This window comes from Papio anubis, chromosome 10 (genome assembly GCF_008728515.1).
Source record: "Papio anubis isolate 15944 chromosome 10, Panubis1.0, whole genome shotgun sequence".
NCBI classification, from domain to species: Eukaryota; Metazoa; Chordata; class Mammalia; order Primates; family Cercopithecidae; genus Papio; species Papio anubis.
In genome coordinates, this window is record NC_044985.1 from 57,818,513 (window position 1) to 57,834,136 (window position 15,624).

A 15,624-nucleotide genomic window follows, 5' to 3' on the forward strand; every position below is an offset into this window, starting at 1 on the left:
TTAGATCCTGATTTGAAACCCTCCAGGCAAAGGACTTCCCACAGATTTTAACAAGGAAGGGGCAAGCTGAAAACTTTTAATGAAATCTAACATGTTCTGCTTAAGAATAATCACTTTTACTCTTCTATAACTGAATTTCACTCATAAATGTTTAAAAGTGGCTAATGTAACACCATTTCCTACAAGGAGAAGATCAAAGTGCTATATTACAAATGCATTATGATTAAAAAAGCCCTGTGCAGCCTTGCTATTAACTGTTCTTTAAACCCTAAAAGGCTTCCCATAGATCTCACTTGGCACTGCATATACAACCTTTGACAAGTAATGTAGACCATTTTTATTCATTGCCTAAAATTGTAGGCAATTATGTGCGTCACACTGGCCACCTGCAAATTCTGAATGCCTGCTCTAGTTGTCAGTGCAAAAAACTAATGTCGGAGGGGATTAATCTAGGGGGAGAGAGTCCTCTTTAATGGCTCCAGCAGGTGAAATGGCCCAGCTGGTTACTATGATGAGTGGCCAGAACAGCTTATGTAGAGACACGCAACAAGATTATACAAAAGAAAGAAAAAACAGTGGTACCATCTTATATTTGGTTCCATTAGTTTTTTCAATTAAAGAAAGAAAACAGACAAAAGAAAGCCAAACAAAAAATAGGGGAAGAAATTAAATTTTAATCATATAAAAAGTATAAAATACTTCTGTAACTCTAAACATTTTTACAAAACCTAAGAGCCTCAATAAGTGCTGATCACTAGTGAAGGAATTTCCATATTTCTCTTTCATTTTAAATTAACTAGACCAGTACTTCAGATACAGAAATCTTATCACAAAAGCATTTTGGCATTAGTTTGCTTTTTCTCACATTACAAATTATATTACAAATTAGGAGCACTCAAAAAATTTTTTGCAGTCAAGTTTTAATTAAATAGAATTCACTTATAATCAAAGTTCTTGAACAGCACAGTATTCCTTAAAGCCACATTCAAATAATTTTAGAGAAATTTATATATTATAACCTAGTTTTTGAACAGTTGAAATAAAAATATTTTGTACTCAGTGCTCTCTTAATTATTCCCACAAAAGATCTAACAGCCAAGGAAAGACAACTTAGATTTATTAAGAGATGTCAGTTTTATTTCAGACAAATAAAAAACAGATTGCCTTTCAGATAAGATTATCTTATATAAATGATCAGTATATGGTATAGTTTCAATGTGCTCTTTTTCTTACATAAAGTCAAAATTAATTCTAATTTTAGCAAAAAATTAAAAGATGTAATATTCCTTATCTGAAAAACTTCTAAACAGATGAAAGAAAACATTTGGGCTTGTTTGGATATGATGCTTAATGGTTGACTGAATTTATTTCCTTATGTTCATATGTATAAATACATATATAAATAAAGATGATTAGAAGAATAAAAGGTTCCAGTTAACTGAACTTGGTTAACTGGAAAAAAAAATTGAATCAATGCATTTAGAAGTTGCCTTAGGTTCCATATTTCTTTACTATCATTATATAAAAATACAGATGTAGGGGTACTAAATCGGGCTGTTTTGATAACTTTAACAAATCCCTCATTTTCAAAATAAATTCTGTACATTATAGAGATACATAAAAATTCCTGGTCATTTGAACTTTTTTGTTAGATTGCAGTTACATGAGTGGACTAATTCAAGAGGTAACAGTATAATGCTTAAGCGTGGGAATAAATCCTAGCCACTTACCAGGTCTGTGACCTACTTCATTGATAAAATGCAGAAGATGAGATCTACCTCCTGGGGGTTGTTGTGAAGATTAAAAGAGATAATGCATGTAGTGTTTAGGACAGTTCTTGGCACAGAACTGTTGTTGTTGTCATGATAGATGAAAGATTAAATCCCAGTGATCTACAAAATGGCAATATGTTCTGTTGGGTGCTCCTTTGAAGTATATGTATACTTTTCCATCTGTATAATTTGTTCACTAGTCCTTTTCTTCAAATTTCTGAGTTACTAAAACTACTGGCTTTTTTCATGAAATCTCAAGTCAGGCTTCTAATTCTGCAAGAACTAGCTTTTGCTAAACGACTATCATTTAACTGCAAAAAAACCCAAACTCACCTTTAATACCTCACTATTTTGCTTTGACTCTTCTTACTCAAGAGCTTCACATTTAAAATTAGAAATGCTCTATTTTCTTGATATATTTTATTATTGTTATTGTTAACAGTAACTGTAATGTATTTAGACTCAGAGCATCATGTGTGACTTGCCTAAATTCCCAGAGCTAGTAAGTGGCAGAGATGAGATTCAAATTCTGGTGTAAGTGACTTGAAAGTTCATGTTCTGTTCCATATCCTAGCATATTTGTCTTCCTTACTACTTTTATAACTGTTCCTTGTTTAGCCTGGACATCCCCCAAGGTTGTTATTCAAAATCCTCATTCTCATTCAGGCTATCAGAGAAATTCAATATTCTTATTTTTATTATTGGGGTACAATAGCTGATCATTAATCCATGTATCACAAAAATAGTAATTTTTCTTTGCAGACAATTACATAATAATCCAGTCATTTATTAGATATTCCTAAAATACGAGACTTCTATATCTTGGTATCTTCAGTTCCCATAGCAGGAATTATTAACCTATGATCCATAAATAGATTTCACCCTGAAATTGTACATAAAGTTCCGTTTATGTCCCTTTGAGGGAAGATGGCACATAACTTTCCCATGCTTTTAAAAGGGATCCATAATCCAAAAATCCAAGAACCATGGCTGTTAGTGACTCTGATGGCACTACTCAAATGCCCCAACAACAGCCAATTAAGTAAATGTTCTAGGTCCAGGGACTTCCAGACCAGAGGTTGAAACACTGACCCAAAACTTGCTTTAGCCAGACCCTGCACTGAAAATTTCTCTATCCTATCCAATACTAAACTGATAAAAATTCTACCTTTTATAATGTGTATCTAACAAATTCCAGTTAAAATCAAAATAGGGATGTTGAAGAATATTATATATTAAATATATCATTATTCTAAAAGAACTACTTGCTTAAGGTTAAAAAATGTTTAGAGAGAAAAATATGGGACTTGTCCTACTAGATATTAAAATAAACCATAAAACTATAGTAATTAGAATAGTATGGCACTGGCACAAGAAGACAGATATAAATTAGAAACAATTGAAAAAGCCAGGCATGGTGGCTCATGCTTGTAATCCCAGCATTTTGGGAGGCTGAGGCAGGAGGCTGGCTTGAAGCTAGGAGTTTGAGACTGTCTTGGGCAATATAGTGAGACTCCATCTCTAAATAAAATAAAAAAATTAAAAATTAACTGGGTGTAGTGGTGTGTGTCTGTCGTCCCAGCTACTTAAGAGGCTGAGGTTGAGGGGGGATTGCTTGAGTCCAGTACGAGGCTGCAGCAAACTACGATCACACCATGCACTCCAGCCTGGGTGACAGAGTGAGACCCTGTATCCAAAAAAATAATGAAAGAAATAAACATTTTAAAAACTTTTTTTTAAAGAAAATCTAGGCCGGGCATGGTGGCTCATGCCCGTAATCCTAGGACTTTGGGAAGCCAAGGCAGTTGGATCACCTGAGGTCAGGAGTTCGAGACCAGCCTGGCCAACATAGCGAAATCCTGTCTCTACTTAAAAAAAAAAAAATACAAAAATTAGCTAGGCATGGTGATGGGCGCCTGTAATCCCAGCTACTCGGGAGGCTGAGGCAGGAGAATCACTTGAACTCGGGAGGGGGAGGTTGCAGTGAGCCGAGATTGCACCATTGCATTCCAGCCTGGGGGACAAGAGCAAAAGTTCTCTCAGAAACAAACAAACAAACAAATAAATAAAATCTAAAAAGCCATTAATTGGAGATTTGCTAATTAAGTTATTGGGAACTGATAGAACAGAACACTTTGCATCCATTAAGATGAGATATATCTGTATGTATATCTGCATGGGAAAATGTCCAAAATACACTGCTAAGTGAGAACAGCAGGTTTAGAAAAATGGAATATGGTTAAGAATATGGATTTCAGCCATATTCCTCAAGATTTGAGTTCAAGTCCTGGTTCTACCACTTTCTGGCTGAGTAATTTTGGGGGTGAAGGGGACTCCCCAAGAACTAACACAATAGGTTAATTCTAGCAATAACCTTGGTAGAATACAGGCTGCCAACTGTAGGTTTTCAGTTATATGATTTACCGAAGTAGACAGTAAGACCACCACCTGAATATAACGTTTCTGGCCTCTGTCTACAATAAAGTGGCAACCAAAATGGACACCAATTTACTTCTGAGGTATAGATCTCAGCAAAGGATCTGGCCATTCTCTAAAAAGGCAACTGTCCTTGTGATTCCTGAAAATAAGTTTGAATGGATTTTACCATGTTTGAGGAAGGGTCCGGAGGTTGTGGGGAAGCCAATAAATCTGATTTTAATAAAAGGAATACTGATAATTTATGGAAAGTAGAGTCATAGAAAAAACACATCTTTAAAAATGACTGAGAAACAAAAAACCTCAATGAACTATTTGGCATACTTAGTAGAATGCAAAAAGATAAGAGCATCTATGCAATAGGAGCAGATGAACTGACTTATGCTGGTCAGGTAGCTTTAACAATGACAGCCAACTATGCACTCGAGGTCACAAAAAGAGAACAGTGAGGTTAGAAAAAAATGGATGAGATATATCTAGAGAGCTGATAAAAGTACAAGTATTTTTAATGAAACCAAAATCAAAGGAGGAAAATAAAAGTCCAATCTGGAGACACGACTGATATGGCAGAAGATAATCAATGGTCCTATAGGTCAAACTTGAGAAGGGAATATACTGAAGTATAACATACACTCAGTATAACATATGCAAATGCCCAAATGAACTATCAGAGAATGAACACATGTCTGTAATTACTACCCTGATCAACATATAGAAGATTAGTAGTAGTACAGTCACAATGTTCCACTACTCTTCAGAGATAATCACTCTTCTGGCTTCTTTGCATCACAAATTAGCCTGTTATTGAAATTTATAGAAATAATCACACAATATATATTACTTTGTGTCTGGCTTCTTCTGCTCAATATTATTTGTGAAATTCATCCATGTCATTCCATGTAGCAGTATTGTGTTTTTCTCTGTGGTATAATATTTCACTGTAGGAATATTGCACAATTTATACATTCTACTGTTAATGGACATCTGGGCTGTTTATACTTTAAGGCTATTAGGAATAAAGCTGCTATAAACATTCTTGTACATGTATTTTGGTAAATTTGTGCACGCATTTCTCTTGAGTATATACCTAAGACTGGAATTGCTTGGTTGTAGGCCAGGCATTTATCTAAACTTCATACATATTGCTAATAAATTTTCAAAAGCAGATGTACTAATTTACACTCCCATCAGCACTGTATGACAATTTCATTTGCTTCACATTCTTCCCAACACTTGGTATTGTCAGTCTTACTAATTTATAGCAAGTGTATGGTATCTCACCATAGTCTGAATTTGCATTTCTGTGGTGATTAATGAGGAATTTCTTTTGTGAAGTACTTGTTGAAGTCTCTGCATATTTTTCTATCAGGCTGTCTTTTTCTTATTTATTTGTAGGAGTTCTTTGTTAGATACTGCAGATATCTTCTTTCTCTGAGGAATGTGCTTTTATGTTCATGAAAGAGACTCATCTATAATTTTTCTGTCTTGTCTTGTAAGATTTTAGTATCAGGACTATTCTGACCTCATAAAGTTTTTCCTCTTTTTCTACTGTATGGAAGAGTGTGATTGAGACTTTACATGTATAGTAAAGTCATCTGGGTCAGGACTTTTCTTTATAGTAAGGTTTAAAATTATGAATTCAATTTCTTCAATAGATATAAAACTATTTACATTTTTATTTCTTTTTACACTCATTTTCTTAAGCAGTCTTTTAAATTTGCCCATCTCATATATTTTTCAAAATCATTGCCATAAATTGCTTATAATAGCCTCTTAGCAGCCTATTGATGTCTACAGAATCTACAGTAACACATTTTCATTCATAATGCTAGTTTTTTCCTTTTCTCTTTCCCCCTTCACTAGTCTTGCTAAGAATTTATATTTTACTAGTGTTTTCAAATGACCAACGTTTGGCCTTTTTGATCCTTTTTATTACATGCTTCTTCCCTATTTCACTAATATTTACTTTCATCTTAATTGTTTCCTTTTATCTAATTTCTCTGGGTTCCTTTTATTGTTCTTTTTCTAACTCCTTCAGAAGAAGACTTTCAGATCACTGATTTCACCTTTCCTTATTTTGAGACATATACATTTATGACTAAATTTATAGAACTTGAGTTTAAACATCAGAAAACAACAAATTTTGATATATCGTATTTTCATTATCATAGTTAAACTATTTTCTTTCCATAGTGATTTCTTCTTTGAAACATGATATCTTTCAGAATTATACTGCTTAACTTCTAGACATTTAGACAATTTCTAGTAATCTTCCCATTATTGACTGCTAAGTTTAATTCCATAGTGTTCAGATAATATATTCTTTATGATTTCAATAATTTGAAATTCGTTTGTTTTATAGCCAATGAAATGGTCAATTTTGGAAAATGTTCCATTTGTACTTGAAAAGAATGTACATTCTACTGTTGTTGGGTGTAGTATCCTATATATGTCAATTAGGTCAACTTCCTTCATTAAGTTGTTTAAATCTTCTATATTCTTTACTAAAATTCTGTTTATTCTATCAATTACTAAAAGTATTAAGATTTTCTTTTACTACTATAGATTTGTTTTTCTTTTGTTTTGTCTTCCAATCCTGCCACTTTTTGCACTATGTATTTTGAGGTTATATTATTATGCATATACAAACTTAAGTTTTTGTGCCTCCTGGTATACTGAACATTTGGCATTATGAAATGCCCCTTTTAACTCCTTTAAAGTCTACTTTGATATCATACACTATCCTAACTTTTTTGTTGTTGTTAGGGCTTGCACAGTATATATTTCTCCATTCTTTGCTTTCAACTTTTCCACATCTTCAACTTACAATAGTTCATTCAATTTAAGATTTTTTACTTTACTGGGACATAACCGCATTATAAGTCAAGGAGAATTTGGACCTATGATGGTTTAGCTTATGACTTCTGGGTTTTATGATGGGTATATTGGGGTATTAGTGCTTTTTGTTTTGACATACAATATTTTCTTTTCTTTTTGAGACAGAGACTCACTCTCTCACCCAGGCTGGAGTGCAGTGGTGCAACCTTGACTCACTGCAATTTCCACCTCTCGGGTTCAAGCCATTCTCGTGCCTTGGCCTTCCAAGTAGCTGGGATTACAGGGATGTGCCACCATGCCCAGCTGATTTTTGTATTTTTAGTAGAGACAGGGTTAGGCCATGTTGGTTTCTTGGCCTCAAGCGATCCACCCACCTCAGCCTCCCAAAGTTCTGGGACTACAGGCGTGAGCCACTGCACCAGGCCAACATACAATATTTTCAACTTATGATGTAACCCCAACGTAAGTCCAGGAGCATCTGTATTTAAGATGTGTTTCTTGTAGGCAGCAGAGAGGTGGACTTTTAAAACCCAATCTGACATTCTTTGTCTTTTTTAATTTTTAAAAACTTTATTGGAGTAAAATACATAAAACATAAAATTAGCCATCTGAACACAATCTAGTACTAAAGCATTTCATACACTCACAATGTTATGCAGACCACCTCTATTTAGATCCAAAACATTTCCATCACTCCAAAATAAAGCAAGGTACTCATTAAGCAGTTTCTATCCATTATTCCTCCCCCTAGTCTCTGACAACCACCAATATGCAGTTCTGTCTCTATGGATTTGCCTATTCTGAACACTGCATATATATGGAATCATTCACGATGTGACCTTTTGTGCCTGGCTTCTTTCACATGGCATAATGTTTTTGAGGCTCATGCACATTGTGGCATCAGTACTTCATTCCTTTTTGGCTATTATGAATATTGCCACTATGAACATACATGCACATATATTGTTTGAGTAACTGTGATGGGTATATACGCAGAAGTAGAATTGCTAGTTCATATGGTAAGTCTATAATTAACTTTTAGAGAAACTGTCAAACTCCTCTTTTTTCTTTCTCCAGAGAAAGTAAACGTATTTGAAGTTTTGTTTTTAACTGACACATAATAATTGCATATGTTGATGGGGCACAGTGCGATGTTTTGATACATGTACACTTTGTGTAATGATCAATCTGGGTATTAAGCATATTCATCACCTCATATATTTATCATTTCTTTGTAGTAAGAACATTCTTCTGGTTATTTTGAAATGTAATCTTTGTCTTTTATTGCAGTATTTTAACATTTTTACTCCACTACCCTCTCCTACCCTTTCTGTATTATTGTCATGTATTTTAACTGAACTCTATACATTAAAACATGTTATCATTATTGTTTTGTTTTTACTTTTTATTTTGAAAAAAATTTTAAACTCACAGAAAAGTTGTAGGAATAATAAAAGTACAAAGTTCCAGTATAAAATGACGAAAAAGTTATGAAAATATATAGGGGTAATGGTTGTACAATATTATAAATGTACTTAATACTAGTGAAAGTGTACACTTAAAGTGGTTAATGGTATATTTTATGTTATGTATATACCACAATAAAAAAGTTGTTTTTAAGGAGCAGGGAACTTATGCTTTAGGCTATGTCTTGAAGAATGACTAAGAAATGGGAATGGAAGAGTACCAAACAGGTAAAGTTCTGGTAAATGACCGCATGTAAAATCAGTACATTTAAAGTCCTAAGTTCACCGTCAGGAGAGCTGGAAAAAAAGCAATGTTAAGCCAGCAAACCCAAGTCACAAAGAACTTTGTGAGCCATGGCCTTTATGTTGGCACTGTCCCATAGGAAATAGGTATTTTAATCAAGGGAATAACATGATTAGATCTTCATTTTGTATTTGTGGAAAACAAGAGCAGTTAGAGGCAAAAAGATCAGTTAAACCGCAAAAACAAATTAAGTATAAGTGAGGCTCAAACCAAAGAAGAAGTAATAAAAACAAGAAGAAAGAAAGAGGTATGGGGAATATTCAAGATATAAAATCAACAGGATGAGATGTAGATGGTACAAAAGAGGAAGGAGTCATAGATACAGTTTTTCTGTTAAACAATTTGGTTCAATTAACTAGAGATTATGAGGACTGAGAGTTCAGCCTTACCAAAAATTACTCTAGTATCATGTTCTTTTAGAAATGATCTCTTTAAGTCATGTGTCCTAAAAGGATACACAACAGTCTAAAGAGAAGAAAGGGGTAAATGTGAAGATAAAAGGAGGAAGAATATATTTTTACAGTACAACCACACCTCAGAGATATTGCAGGTTTAGTTCCAATAAAGTGAGTATCACCATAAAGCAAGTAAAAGTGAGTGCAATGAAGTATCACTATAAAGCAAGTCACACAAATTTTTTTGTTTCCTAGTAAGCATAAGGGTTATGTTTACATTATATTGTAGTCTATTAAGTGTGCAATAGCATGTCTACAAACACAGTATACAAACCTTAATTTAAAAATACTTTTACTAAAAAATGCTAATGATCATCTGTGCTTTCAGTGAGTTGTAATCTTTTTGCTGGTGGAGGGACTTGCCTTAATGTTGATGGCTGCTGACTAATCAGGGTAGTGGTTGCTGAAAGTTGGGTGGCTGTGACAATTTCTTTAAACATGAAAACAATGAGGTTTGCCATATCAATCAACTCTTCCTTTCACAAAAAATTTCCCTGTGACATGCAATGCTATTTCATAGCATTTTACCCACATTTCAACTTCTCTCAAAACTGAAGCCAATCCTCTCAAATCCTGCCACTACTTTACCAACTAAGTGTATGTGATATTCTAAATCCTTTGTTGTCATTTCAACAATGTTCACAGCATCTTCATCAGCAGTAGATTCCATCTCGAGAAACCACTTTCTTTGATCATCCATAACAGGCAACTTCTCATCCATTCAAATTTTATCATGAGATTACAGCAGTTCCATCATGTCTTCAGGTTCCACGTCTACATCCAGTTCTCTTGCTATTTCCACCACATCTGCAGTTACTTCCTCCACTGAAGTCTTGAGCCTCTCAAAGTCATCCATGTGGGTTTGGAATTAACTCATCCCAAACCCCTATTAATGTTGATGTTTTGACCTCTCATGAATCATGAATATTCTTTTCTTTTCTTTTCTTTTTCCCCTGAGATGAGTCTTGCTCTGTCGCCCAGGCTGGAATGCAGTAGTGTGATCTTGGCTCACTGTAACCTCAGAATCCCAGGTTCAAGCAATTCTCCTGCCTCAGACTCTAGAGTAGCTAGGATTACAGGCACACACCACCGTGCCTGGCTAATTTTTTTTTTGTATTTCTAGTAGAGACAGGGTTTCACCACGTTGGCCAGGCTGGTCTTGAACTCCTGACCCCGTGATCTGCCCACCTTGGCCTCTCAAAGTGCTGGGATTACAGGCGTGAGCCACCACGCCCAGCCATGAATATTCTTAATGACATCTAGAATGGTGAATCCTTTCCAAAAGGTTTTCAATTTATTTTGCCCAGATCCATGAGATAAATCACTACCTATGACAGCTACAGTCTTATGAAATGTATTTTCTTAAATAATAAGATATGAACATCAAAATTACTCCTTGATCTATGGGCTCCAGAATGGATGTTGTTTTAGCAGGCAAGAAAACAACATTAACCTCCTAGCACATCTCCATCAGAGTTCTTGAATGATCAGTTACTTTGTCAATGATCAGTAGGTCTCAATGAAAGGAATCGTTTTTTTCTGAGCAGTAGGTCTCAACAGTGGGCTTAAAATATTCAGTAAACCATGCTGTAAACAGATGTGCTGTCATCCAGGTTTTGTTGTTCCACTTATATAGCACAGGCAGAATAGATTTAGCATAACTCTCAAAGGCTCTAGGATTTTCAGAATGGCATTGGTTTCAACTTAAAGTTACCAGCCACATTAGCCCTTAACAAGGGAGTCAGCATATCCTTTGAAGCCAAGCATTGACTTCTCTTCTCAAGCAATTAAAGCCTGGATGGCCTCTTCTTCCAAGGCTGTTTTGTCAACATTGAGCATCTGTTGTTTTCATTGTCTTCATCAGTGATCTTAGACCTTCTGGAGAACTTGCGGCAGCTTCTACATTAGCACTTGCTGCTTCACCTTGCAGTTTTATGTTAGGGCTATGGCTTCTTTTCTTAAACCACATGAAACAACCTCTGCAAGCTTCCAACTTTTCTTCTGCAGCTTCCTCACCTCTCTGTTTTCTAACTCTAGAATTAAAGAGTAAGGACCTTGCTCTGGACTAGTCCTTTGCTTAAGGGAATATTGCAGATAGTTCGAGCTTCTATCAAGAACACTAAAACTTTCTCCATATTAGCCGGGCATGGTGGTATACACCTATAATCCTAGCTACTTGGGAGCCTGAGGTAAGGGGATCACTTAAGCCCAGGGGTTTGGATCCAGCCTGGACAAGACAGTGAGACATTGTGTCAAAAAAAACCAAACCAAAATAAAACAAAAAAATCCCTTTCTCCATATCAGCAATACAGCTGTTTTGCTTTCTTCTCATTCGTGTGTTCTCTGGAGGAGCACTTTTAATTTCCTTCAAGAACTTTTCCTTTGCATTCACAACTTGGTTATCTGGTGCAAAAGACCTGGCTTTCAGCCTATCTTAGCTGTCAACATGCCTTCCTCACTAAGCTCAATCATTTCTAGCTTTTGATTTAAAGTGAGAGATGTGACTCTTCCTTTCACTTGAACACTTAGAAGCCATCGTAGGGGTATTATTAATATTTGGCCCAATTTCAATGTTGTGTCTCAGGGAACATAGACAACCTGGGAGAGGGAGAGAGATGGAAAACGGCCAGTAGGTGGAGCAATCAGAGCACACCCAACATTTATCGACAAAGTTTGCTGTCTTCTATGTGCATGGTTCATGGCTCCCCAAAGCAGTTATACCAGGAACATCAAAGATCACCGGTCAAACACCACCTTAACAAATACTATAATAACAAAAAGGCTTGAAATCTTGTAAGAATTATCAAAATGTGACACAGAAACACAAAGGGAGCACCTGCTGTTGGAAAAATGGCATTGAGTTGCTCAACACAGCGTTGCCACAAACCTTTGATTTGTAAAACAACAAAACCCCCCAAACCCACAACATCTGTGGAACCGAATAAAGTGAAGGTCAATAAAATGAAGTATGCCTGTATGCTACTCTGAATCTTTCAATGTTTGTTAAAAACAAATACCTTAAATATTTCAAAAGCTATGTTAATACCAGTTTTAAAAATTGCCTTAAGAATATAAGAAATCTGCTAATAGTTACATATTACTGAGGACATTAATTTTTTACTCAGATGTTTTCAGAAAAAAAGACTCATTAATTATAATTTCTAGTGGTCTTTAGTTCTTTAATTAGCTATTAGTTCTATGAATATTTTCTAAGTATAATGATTTCCAAATAATTGATACAAAATAAATTGTTCCTTAAAGCCTCCTAACTTCATTTTTCAAATTTCATTTTTCCAAATGAGATGTACATACACATAAATAGATTTAAAATTAATCTTGATCTTGATGACTTGGTATCGTAGATTGAATCCCATCCCTGATACTCAGAAAGTGAACTTATTTGGGAATTAATTAAGATGAAGCCATACTTAGAGGAAGGTGGGCCTTTAAGCCAGTATGACTTGTGTCCTTATAAGAAAAGGGAAATTTGGACAGAGACACAGGAAAGGTGGCCATGTGAAGACTAAGGCAGAGATTGGAGTTCTGCTGTCACAAGGCAAGGAACACCTGGAGCTACCAGAAGCTAGAACTTCTCCCCCAGAGAGGCTTCAGAGGGAGCTGCCAACACCCTGACTTCAGACTTCTCATCCTCTAGAACCGGGAAAGACATAGTTGTTTAAAGTCATCCAGTTCATGGTGCTTGTTACAGCCACCCTAGGAAATGAACACATTTGGCTGACACCAAGAGAAAATGCTTATCCCACTCCTGCCTTCTTTAATGCCTGGGTTTTACTTCAGACAGCAAGACTCACTATAAAAGGTGTACCTTGGCCGCACGCGGTGGCTCACGCCTGTAATCTCAGCACTTTGGGAGGCCGAGGTGAGTGGATCATGAGGTCAGGAGTTTGAGACCAGCCTGGCCAATACAGTGAAACCCCGTCTCTACTAAAAATACAAAAATTAGCCGGGCGTCGTGGCATGCGCCTGTAGTCCCAGCTACTTGGAAGCCTGAGGCAGAAGAATTACTTCAACCAGGGAGGCGGAGGTTGCAGTGAGCCGATATAGTGCCACTGAACTCCAGCCTGGGTGACAGAGTGAGACTCAGTCTCAAAAAAAAAAAAAAGGTGTATCTTATGTCAGAGTATATCTACCTTGCTCTCAGGAAAGACTCTGCTTTAACATTAAAAAGTTAGCTCATGTTTCATGCTAGAGTATATTTAACCTAAGTCTTTCATGCTTATTGACATAAAAATACAAAAATCCAAATCTAGAAACTAGAAACTTCATAGGAAAAGAGGTTTGAATGTTGAATTTTTGAAAGATTACTCAGAAAATAAAGATACATTTAAATGAACAGGAAGAATCAACAATATTGAAGAAGAATAGGTAAATACAATACCTAAACTAAAATACAAAATGACCTGCCTATCTTTCTCATAAAGTTCAAGTAGCTATCTCTTTTATGTCTATCACATTTTTGTACCTTTAGACCATTTGCTAGAGAAAATAAGAAATATATTTCTAAAAGAAACTTCCTTACAGTAGCTAGTTGATCTCATAATCATATAGGTATCCCTTTTCTTTTCCTTTTCCTTTTTTTTTTTTTTTTTAATTGAGACTGAGTCTCACTCTGTTGGCCAGCCTGGAGTGCAATGGCATGATCTCGGCTCACTGCAGCCTCCACCTCCCAGGTTCCAGTGATTCTCCTGCCTCAGCCTCCCGAGTAGGTGAGATTACAGGCACGCACCACCACACCTGGCTAATTTTTGTATTTTCGGTCGAGATGGGGTTTCACCATGTTGGCCAGGCTAGTCTCAAACTCCTGATCTCAGGTGATCCACCTGCCTTGGCCTCCTGGAGTGCTAGAATTATAGGATTACCCTGCCCAAAATTCCCTTTGCTATCACAGGTCTAGTACATGGTGATGGCTTAAGGTAAGCATCTGTTAGTCTGACTCAATTCTATGCTCAAACCACAAAGACATCAGGCACCAAGGAGTTAACACAGGCACCAAGGAGTTAACACTCCTCGGAGTAGCCCATAGCCAGTAACTGATATAAATTGGTTGATAATTACCCCAGCTTCCTTACTCTTGCCCATAGGGGTAACCTGCTCATTTACATACTTTGTGTTGGTTACTTTCTCTTACTAGTTTCATTTTATTTTATTTTTAAAAATATTTTATTTATTTATTTATTTGAGACACAGTCTCACTCTGTCACTAGGCTGGAGTGCAAGGGCGCGATCTCGGCTCACTGCAACCTCCGCCTCCAGGGTTCAAGCAATTCTCCTGCCTCAGCCTCCTGAGTAGCTCGGACTACAGGTGCCTCCCACCACGCCTGGCTAATTTTTGTATTTTCAGTACAGACAGGGTTTCACTACGTTGGCCAGGATGGTCTCAATCTCTTGACCTCGTGATCCGCCCGCCTCGGCCTCCCAAAGTGCTGGGATTACAGGCATGAGCCACCGCGCCCGGCCTCTCTTACTAGTTTCAATTCCTTACTCTCTGATGTGTCTCCTGATATAGCTCCCAAAGAAACTACAGTCATGCAGTGCTTAATGATGAGGATACTGTTCTGAGAAATGTGTCTTCCAGCAATTTTCTCCTTGTGCAAACAATGCGGAGTATACTTTCACAAACCTAGATTGTACAGCCTACTAATATTCCTTAGGCTGTGGGGTATATGGTATAGCCTATTGCTCTTACAAACCTGTAGGGCATGTTATTGTGTTGAATACTGTAGGCAATTGTAACACAATGGTAAATATTTGTTTATCTAAACATAGAAAAGGTAGAGAAAAAATTTGACGTTATAATCTTATGAGACCACTATTGTATATATTTTTTGAGATGGAGTCTCACTGTGTCACTCAGGCTGGAGTGCAGTGGTACAATCTCTGCTCACTGCAACCTCTGCCTCCCAGGTTCAAGTGATTCTCCTGCCTCAGCCTCCTGAGTAGCTGGGATTACAGGCACCTACAACCACACTCAGCTAATTTTTGTATTTTTAGTAGGGACAGGGTTTCACCATGTTGGCTAGGCTGGTCTCAAACTCCTGATCTCAGGTGATCCACCCACCTCAGCCTCCCAAAGTGCTGGGATGATGGGCGTGAGCCACCATGCCTCGCCAGGGCACCATTTCTTAAATGTTAAAGACAATTCAATCATATGTAAACTAAAAGCTTCAAAGTACATTTTGGAACATTTATTACAACGTTACTAATAATTATTCATTATAATGTGATAGAAAACACATTTGAATATTAAGAACAATGATGCATCTTTTCATTCCATAAAATATTAAAATGATCTGTTTACTTTAAGAGTGTATTAATTTAGTTAACCCCTCTGG

The 15,624-nt window shown here is 36.4% G+C and overlaps 1 protein-coding gene across 1 annotated transcript in view; it reads right to left on the minus strand.

Annotated features, from left to right (window-relative positions):
* The window catches only part of OLA1 (Obg like ATPase 1), a 170,365-nt gene that overhangs the window by 50,186 nt on the left and 104,555 nt on the right, over positions 1-15,624 (minus strand). The window lies entirely within an intron of this gene.